This window comes from Chiloscyllium punctatum, chromosome 3 (genome assembly GCF_047496795.1).
Source record: "Chiloscyllium punctatum isolate Juve2018m chromosome 3, sChiPun1.3, whole genome shotgun sequence".
Lineage (NCBI taxonomy): Eukaryota > Metazoa > Chordata > Chondrichthyes > Orectolobiformes > Hemiscylliidae > Chiloscyllium > Chiloscyllium punctatum.
The window spans coordinates 40,366,238-40,373,737 of NC_092741.1; the positions used below are offsets into that span (position 1 = coordinate 40,366,238).

A 7,500-nucleotide genomic window follows, 5' to 3' on the forward strand; every position below is an offset into this window, starting at 1 on the left:
CTTTTTACAATATATGTTCATGATATAGAAGATGCTATTAGCAATAACATTAGCAAATTTGCTGATGATACTGAGCTGGGTGGCAGGGTGAAATGTGATGAGGATGTTAGGAGATTACCGGGTGACCTGGACAAGTTAGGTGAGTGGTCAGATGCATGGCAGATGCACTTTAATGTGGATAAATGGATGCTTATCCACTTTGGTGGCAAGAACAGGAAGGCAGATTACTACCTAAATGGAATCAATTTCGGTCAAGGGACAGTACCGAGAGATCTGGGGGTTCTTGTACACCACTCAATGTAGGTAAGCATGCAGGTACAGCAGGTAGTGAAGAAGGCTAATAGCATGCTGGCCTTCATAACAAGAGGGATCGAGTACAGAAGCAAAGAGGTTCTTCTGCAGGTGTACAGGGCCCTGGTGAGACCACACCTGGAGTACTGTGTGCAGTTCTGGTCTCCAAATTTGAGGAGAGACATTCTGGCTATTGAGGGAGTGCAGCGTAGGTTGACGAGATCAATTCCTGGAATGGCGGGATTACCTTACACTGAAAGACTGGAGCGACTGGGCTTGTGTACCCTTGAGTTTAGAAGACTGAGAGGGGATCTGGTTGAGACATATAAGATTATCAAAGGATTGGACACTCTGGCGGCAGGAAACGTGAGTGCCGAAACAGAGGACACAGCTTAAAAATACGGGGTAGACCGTTTAGGACAGAGATGAGGAGAAACGTCTTCACCCAGAGAGTGGTGGCTGTGTGGAATGCTCTGCCCCAGAGGGCAGTGGAGGCCCAGTCTCTGGATTCATTGAAGAAAGAGTTGGACAGAGCTCTCAAGGATAGTGGAATCAAGGCTTATGGAGATAAGGCAGGAACAGGATACTGATTAAGGATGATCAGCCATGATCATATTGAATGGTGGTGCAGGCTCCAAGGGCAGAATGGCCAACTCCTGCACCTATTGTCTATTGTCCTCCTTTCCTGACTGCCAACCGCAGACAGCGTGCAGCCCCAATCCCTTTCTTTCCGTCTTTCTTGCTGATTTTGGCAGCGCTCCGCTCTCCTCCCCTCCCTGTCTCCTGCCTGCAGGAGACTGATGCCAGGCACAGCGGCAGCAAAAATAACCTGTCGCTGCATTGCGTGCGTGGCCCAACACGAGTGCAGAGGGGTGACTTGAGCAGCCCCTGCTGGCGGAAAAAGCCTACTGCACCTGGTATTCCCAGGCGGTCTCCCATCCAAGTACTAACCAGGCCTGAGTCTGCTTAGCCTCCGAGATCAGACGAGATCGGGCGTTTTCAGACTAGTATGGCCGCAGGCGCTGGTCCCTGCCTTTTCTCCCCACTTCAAGGCGTGCTGGCTAGCCACATTTTCTTTGCTGCTCTTTCTCTTGATCCCCTTTGTTTTTTTTTTCTCTCTTTTCTCTTTGCTCTTCCTCCTCCGTGCGTGCTTCCCTCCCTCCCTCCCTCCAGCTAGCCCTTGCCCACCAGGCTCCTGTCGTCTCCCACATCCCCACACAGGCCAACTGCAAGACCTCCCCCTGCTTCATAGGGCTGCAGCCTGCATTCTCTCATCCTTCCACACTCCTCCACGCCTCCATTTCGGAATGGCAGGCAGTGACCAGTGGGGTACCGCAGGGATCAGTACTGGGACCGCAGCTTTTTACAATATATGTTCATGATATAGAAGATGCTATTAGCAATAACATTAGCAAATTTGCTGATGATACTGAGCTGGGTGGCAGGGTGAAATGTGATGAGGATGTTAGGAGATTACCGGGTGACCTGGACAAGTTAGGTGAGTGGTCAGATGCATGGCAGATGCACTTTAATGTGGATAAATGGATGCTTATCCACTTTGGTGGCAAGAACAGGAAGGCAGATTACTACCTAAATGGAATCAATTTCGGTCAAGGGACAGTACCGAGAGATCTGGGGGTTCTTGTACACCACTCAATGAAGGTCAGCATGCAGGTACAGCAGGTAGTGAAGAAGGCTAATAGCATGCTGGCCTTCATAACAAGAGGGATCGAGTACAGAAGCAAAGAGGTTCTTCTGCAGGTGTACAGGGCCCTGGTGAGACCACACCTGGAGTACTGTGTGCAGTTCTGGTCTCCAAATTTGAGGAGACACATTCTGGCTATTGAGGGAGTGCAGCGTAGGTTGACGAGGTCAATTCCTGGAATGGCGGGATTACCTTACACTGAAAGACTGGAGCGACTGGGCTTGTGTACCCTTGAGCTTAGAAGACTGAGAGGGGATCTGGTTGAGACATATAAGATTATCAAAGGATTGGACACTCTGGCGGCAGGAAACGTGAGTGCCGAAACAGAGGACACAGCTTAAAAATACGGGGTAGACCGTTTAGGACAGAGATGAGGAGAAACGTCTTCACCCAGAGAGTGGTGGCTGTGTGGAATGCTCTGCCCCAGAGGGCAGTGGAGGCCCAGTCTCTGGATTCATTGAAGAAAGAGTTGGACAGAGCTCTCAAGGATAGTGGAATCAAGGCTTATGGAGATAAGGCAGGAACAGGATACTGATTAAGGATGATCAGCCATGATCATATTGAATGGTGGTGCAGGCTCCAAGGGCAGAATGGCCAACTCCTGCACCTATTGTCTATTGTCCTCCTTTCCTGACTGCCAGCCGCAGACAGCGTGCAGCCCCAATCCCTTTCTTTCCGTCTTTCTTGCTGATTTTGGCAGCGCTCCGCTCTCCTCCCCTCCCTGTCTCCTGCCTGCAGGAGACTGATGCCAGGCACAGCGGCAGCAAAAATAACCTGTCGCTGCATTGCGTGCGTGGCCCAACACAAGTGCAGAGGGGTGACTTGAGCAGCCCCTGCTGGCGGAAAAAGCCTACTGCACCTGGTATTCCCAGGCGGTCTCCCATCCAAGTACTAACCAGGCCTGAGTCTGCTTAACTTCCGAGATCAGACGAGATCGGGCGTTTTCAGACTAGCATGGCCGTAGGCGCTGGCCCCTGCCTTTTCTCCCCACTTCAAGGCGTGCTGGCCAGCCACATTTTCTTTGCTGCTCTTTCTCTTGATCCCCTTTGTTTTTTTTTTCTCTCTTTTCTCTTTGCTCTTCCTCCTCCGTGCGTGCTTCCCTCCCTCCCTCCCCCCCTCCAGCTAGCCCTTGCCCACCAGGCTCCTGTCGTCTCCCACATCCCCACACAGGCCAACTGCAAGACCTCCCCCTGCTTCATAGGGCTGCAGCCTGCATTCTCTCATCCTTCCACACTCCTCCACGCCTCCATTTCGGAATGGCAGGCAGTGACCAGTGGGGTACCGCAGGGATCAGTACTGGGACCGCAGCTTTTTACAATATATGTTCATGATATAGAAGATGCTATTAGCAATAACATTAGCAAATTTGCTGATGATACTGAGCTGGGTGGCAGGGTGAAATGTGATGAGGATGTTGGGAGATTACCGGGTGACCTGGACAAGTTAGGTGAGTGGTCAGATGCATGGCAGATGCACTTTAATGTGGATAAATGGATGCTTATCCACTTTGGTGGCAAGAACAGGAAGGCAGATTACTACCTAAATGGAATCAATTTCGGTCAAGGGACAGTACCGAGAGATCTGGGGGTTCTTGTACACCACTCAATGAAGGTCAGCATGCAGGTACAGCAGGTAGTGAAGAAGGCTAATAGCATGCTGGCCTTCATAACAAGAGGGATCGAGTACAGAAGCAAAGAGGTTCTTCTGCAGGTGTACAGGGCCCTGGTGAGACCACACCTGGAGTACTGTGTGCAGTTCTGGTCTCCAAATTTGAGGAGAGACATTCTGGCTATTGAGGGAGTGCAGCGTAGGTTGACGAGGTCAATTCCTGGAATGGCGGGATTACCTTACACTGAAAGACTGGAGCGACTGGGCTTGTGTACCCTTGAGTTTAGAAGACTGAGAGGGGATCTGGTTGAGACATATAAGATTATCAAAGGATTGGACACTCTGGCGGCAGGAAACGTGAGTGCCGAAACAGAGGACACAGCTTAAAAATACGGGGTAGACCGTTTAGGACAGAGATGAGGAGAAACGTCTTCACCCAGAGAGTGGTGGCTGTGTGGAATGCTCTGCCCCAGAGGGCAGTGGAGGCCCAGTCTCTGGATTCATTGAAGAAAGAGTTGGACAGAGCTCTCAAGGATAGTGGAATCAAGGCTTATGGAGATAAGGCAGGAACAGGATACTGATTAAGGATGATCAGCCATGATCATATTGAATGGTGGTGCAGGCTCCAAGGGCAGAATGGCCAACTCCTGCACCTATTGTCTATTGTCCTCCTTTCCTGACTGCCAGCCGCAGACAGCGTGCAGCCCCAATCCCTTTCTTTCCGTCTTTCTTGCTGATTTTGGCAGCGCTCCGCTCTCCTCCCCTCCCTGTCTCCTGCCTGCAGGAGACTGATGCCAGGCACAGCGGCAGCAAAAATAACCTGTCGCTGCATTGCGTGCGTGGCCCAACACGAGTGCAGAGGGGTGACTTGAGCAGCCCCTGCTGGCGGAAAAAGCCTACTGCACCTGGTATTCCCAGGCGGTCTGCCATCCAAGTACTAACCAGGCCTGAGTCTGCTTAGCTTCCGAGATCAGACGAGATCGGGCGTTTTCAGACTAGTATGGCCGTAGGCGCTGGCCCCTGCCTTTTCTCCCCACTTCAAGGCGTGCTGGCCAGCCACATTTTCTTTGCTGCTCTTTCTCTTGATCCCCTTTGTTTTTTTTTTCTCTCTTTTCTCTTTGCTCTTCCTCCTCCGTGCGTGCTTCCCTCCCTCCCTCCCCCCCTCCAGCTAGCCCTTGCCCACCAGGCTCCTGTCGTCTCCCACATCCCCACACAGGCCAACTGCAAGACCTCCCCCTGCTTCATAGGGCTGCAGCCTGCATTCTCTCATCCTTCCACACTCCTCCACGCCTCCATTTCGGAATGGCAGGCAGTGACCAGTGGGGTACCGCAGGGATCAGTACTGGGACCGCAGCTTTTTACAATATATGTTCATGATATAGAAGATGCTATTAGCAATAACATTAGCAAATTTGCTGATGATACTGAGCTGGGTGGCAGGGTGAAATGTGATGAGGATGTTGGGAGATTACCGGGTGACCTGGACAAGTTAGGTGAGTGGTCAGATGCATGGCAGATGCACTTTAATGTGGATAAATGGATGCTTATCCACTTTGGTGGCAAGAACAGGAAGGCAGATTACTACCTAAATGGAATCAATTTCGGTCAAGGGACAGTACCGAGAGATCTGGGGGTTCTTGTACACCACTCAATGAAGGTCAGCATGCAGGTACAGCAGGTAGTGAAGAAGGCTAATAGCATGCTGGCCTTCATAACAAGAGGGATCGAGTACAGAAGCAAAGAGGTTCTTCTGCAGGTGTACAGGGCCCTGGTGAGACCACACCTGGAGTACTGTGTGCAGTTCTGGTCTCCAAATTTGAGGAGAGACATTCTGGCTATTGAGGGAGTGCAGCGTAGGTTGACGAGGTCAATTCCTGGAATGGCGGGATTACCTTACACTGAAAGACTGGAGCGACTGGGCTTGTGTACCCTTGAGTTTAGAAGACTGAGAGGGGATCTGGTTGAGACATATAAGATTATCAAAGGATTGGACACTCTGGCGGCAGGAAACGTGAGTGCCGAAACAGAGGACACAGCTTAAAAATACGGGGTAGACCGTTTAGGACAGAGATGAGGAGAAACGTCTTCACCCAGAGAGTGGTGGCTGTGTGGAATGCTCTGCCCCAGAGGGCAGTGGAGGCCCAGTCTCTGGATTCATTGAAGAAAGAGTTGGACAGAGCTCTCAAGGATAGTGGAATCAAGGCTTATGGAGATAAGGCAGGAACAGGATACTGATTAAGGATGATCAGCCATGATCATATTGAATGGTGGTGCAGGCTCCAAGGGCAGAATGGCCAACTCCTGCACCTATTGTCTATTGTCCTCCTTTCCTGACTGCCAGCCGCAGACAGCGTGCAGCCCCAATCCCTTTCTTTCCGTCTTTCTTGCTGATTTTGGCAGCGCTCCGCTCTCCTCCCCTTCCTGTCTCCTGCCTGCAGGAGACTGATGCCAGGCACAGCGGCAGCAAAAATAACCTGTCGCTGCATTGCGTGCGTGGCCCAACACGAGTGCAGAGGGGTGACTTGAGCAGCCCCTGCTGGCGGAAAAAGCCTACTGCACCTGGTATTCCCAGGCGGTCTCCCATCCAAGTACTAACCAGGCCTGAGTCTGCTTAGCTTCCGAGATCAGACGAGATCGGGCGTTTTCAGACTAGTATGGCCGTAGGCGCTGGCCCCTGCCTTTTCTCCCCACTTCAAGGCGTGCTGGCCAGCCACATTTTCTTTGCTGCTCTTTCTCTTGATCCCCTTTGTTTTTTTTTTCTCTCTTTTCTCTTTGCTCTTCCTCCTCCGTGCGTGCTTCCCTCCCTCCCTCCCCCCCTCCAGCTAGCCCTTGCCCACCAGGCTCCTGTCGTCTCCCACATCCCCACACAGGCCAACTGCAAGACCTCCCCCTGCTTCATAGGGCTGCAGCCTGCATTCTCTCATCCTTCCACACTCCTCCACGCCTCCATTTCGGAATGGCAGGCAGTGACCAGTGGGGTACCGCAGGGATCAGTACTGGGACCGCAGCTTTTTACAATATATGTTCATGATATAGAAGATGCTATTAGCAATAACATTAGCAAATTTGCTGATGATACTGAGCTGGGTGGCAGGGTGAAATGTGATGAGGATGTTAGGAGATTACCGGGTGACCTGGACAAGTTAGGTGAGTGGTCAGATGCATGGCAGATGCACTTTAATGTGGATAAATGGATGCTTATCCACTTTGGTGGCAAGAACAGGAAGGCAGATTACTACCTAAATGGAATCAATTTCGGTCAAGGGACAGTGCCGGGAGATCTGGGGGTTCTTGTACACCACTCAATGAAGGTCAGCATGCAGGTACAGCAGGTAGTGAAGAAGGCTAATAGCATGCTGGCCTTCATAACAAGAGGGATCGAGTACAGAAGCAAAGAGGTTCTTCTGCAGGTGTACAGGGCCCTGGTGAGACCACACCTGGAGTACTGTGTGCAGTTCTGGTCTCCAAATTTGAGGAGAGACATTCTGGCTATTGAGGGAGTGCAGCGTAGGTTGACGAGGTCAATTCCTGGAATGGCGGGATTACCTTACACTGAAAGACTGGAGCGACTGGGCTTGTGTACCCTTGAGTTTAGAAGACTGAGAGGGGATCTGGTTGAGACATATAAGATTATCAAAGGATTGGACACTCTGGCGGCAGGAAACGTGAGTGCCGAAACAGAGGACACAGCTTAAAAATACGGGGTAGACCGTTTAGGACAGAGATGAGGAGAAACGTCTTCACCCAGAGAGTGGTGGCTGTGTGGAATGCTCTGCCCCAGAGGGCAGTGGAGGCCCAGTCTCTGGATTCATTGAAGAAAGAGTTGGACAGAGCTCTCAAGGATAGTGGAATCAAGGCTTATGGAGATAAGGCAGGAACAGGATACTGATTAAGGA

General features: G+C 51.3%; 4 non-coding genes across 4 annotated transcripts; all 4 read right to left on the bottom strand.

The window, feature by feature from the left end:
* Positions 1–1,193: 1,193 nt before the first annotated feature.
* Positions 1,194–1,312, bottom strand: LOC140469246 (5S ribosomal RNA). The gene has a single exon (XR_011956037.1). It is a non-coding gene; the product is annotated as a 5S ribosomal RNA (ribosomal RNA).
* Positions 1,313–2,843: 1,531 nt separating this feature from the next.
* Positions 2,844–2,962, bottom strand: LOC140475737 (5S ribosomal RNA). The gene has a single exon (XR_011960228.1). It is a non-coding gene; the product is annotated as a 5S ribosomal RNA (ribosomal RNA).
* Positions 2,963–4,497: 1,535 nt separating this feature from the next.
* On the bottom strand, positions 4,498–4,616 carry LOC140468509 (5S ribosomal RNA). The gene has a single exon (XR_011955670.1). It is a non-coding gene; the product is annotated as a 5S ribosomal RNA (ribosomal RNA).
* Positions 4,617–6,151: 1,535 nt separating this feature from the next.
* Positions 6,152–6,270, bottom strand: LOC140475076 (5S ribosomal RNA). The gene has a single exon (XR_011959668.1). It is a non-coding gene; the product is annotated as a 5S ribosomal RNA (ribosomal RNA).
* Between the last annotated feature and the right edge of the window lie 1,230 nt (positions 6,271–7,500).